The following is a 1016-nucleotide window of genomic DNA, read 5'->3' on the forward strand; positions in this document are numbered from 1 at the left end:
CACAATGAGGCTGCCCCTCCCCCCGCCCCGGGCCGTCATGTACTCTCAACTCTGTGCCACTGCCACTCAGCACTCAAGATCCCAGATGCCACTGCCTTGGTGGTGGAATGAAATCTGAAGGACTTCTGCTTCTCCGTGTCCCTCACCCAGACTCGTGTCCCAGATGGGGTCATCGGACAGGCTGGCAGAACCACAGAGGTTGGGAGAACATGTGTCTGGGTCTTTTGGCCTCTGTAGAGAGGACTAACACAGTGGCCACTTGTCCAAACCCAGGAAGGCGGCTCAGATGCTGGGGAGCCAAAAAAGTGATGAGCACAAGCTGCTTTGTCAGCCACCGATGCTGGACACTGAGGTGAGAGGAGGGCAGGCCTGGCCCTACTGTGAGGTGGCACAACAGATGCATGAACAACCATGACATGAGGATCAAAGGGCCACAGCTTTGGCACAAAGGTGGGGACAACGGATCACGCCTCAGTTTCCACATCTGTAAAATGGGAGTAGTAATAAAAGCACTTGTTTCACGTGGCTGTTGCAGAAATAAAGATAGTGTGTGGGAAGCTCCTACTGTATTCGCACATATGGGGCCTTGGACTAAGGGCAGGTGTCCACATTAAAGAGGCAGTGCAAAATAGTGGTCACAGATGTCACTCTTGCCGTTGAGTTACAGTGGCCTGCCCGTGCCCCCTCAGAGGCAGAACAGTGGGGGTGGTTAAACCCACAGGCTCTGACATGTACTAGTTAGGGGGTCTTGGGTGACCTGCTTTACTGCTCTGTGCCTCAGTTTCCCCATCCGTAATGTGGGACTGGTCAAGACATCACAGGGTTGCTGTGAAGATGAGGTAACCTGTAAAGGCCCCTGAGCAGTGCCTGGCATATAGTTACAATCTCAAGAAGCATTAGTCATGTTTATTAGTCAGAGATCTATTGTGGGCACCAACCCCTGATGAAGTCCAGACAGCCCTGCTTCAGGTGGGTACACCATTCACATGCGACAGCTAAGGTGCTGCACGGCATCA

The sequence above is a fragment of the Hyaena hyaena genome, unplaced genomic scaffold, assembly GCF_003009895.1.
Source record: "Hyaena hyaena isolate Hyena2069 unplaced genomic scaffold, ASM300989v1 scaffold_102, whole genome shotgun sequence".
Taxonomy (NCBI): domain Eukaryota; kingdom Metazoa; phylum Chordata; class Mammalia; order Carnivora; family Hyaenidae; genus Hyaena; species Hyaena hyaena.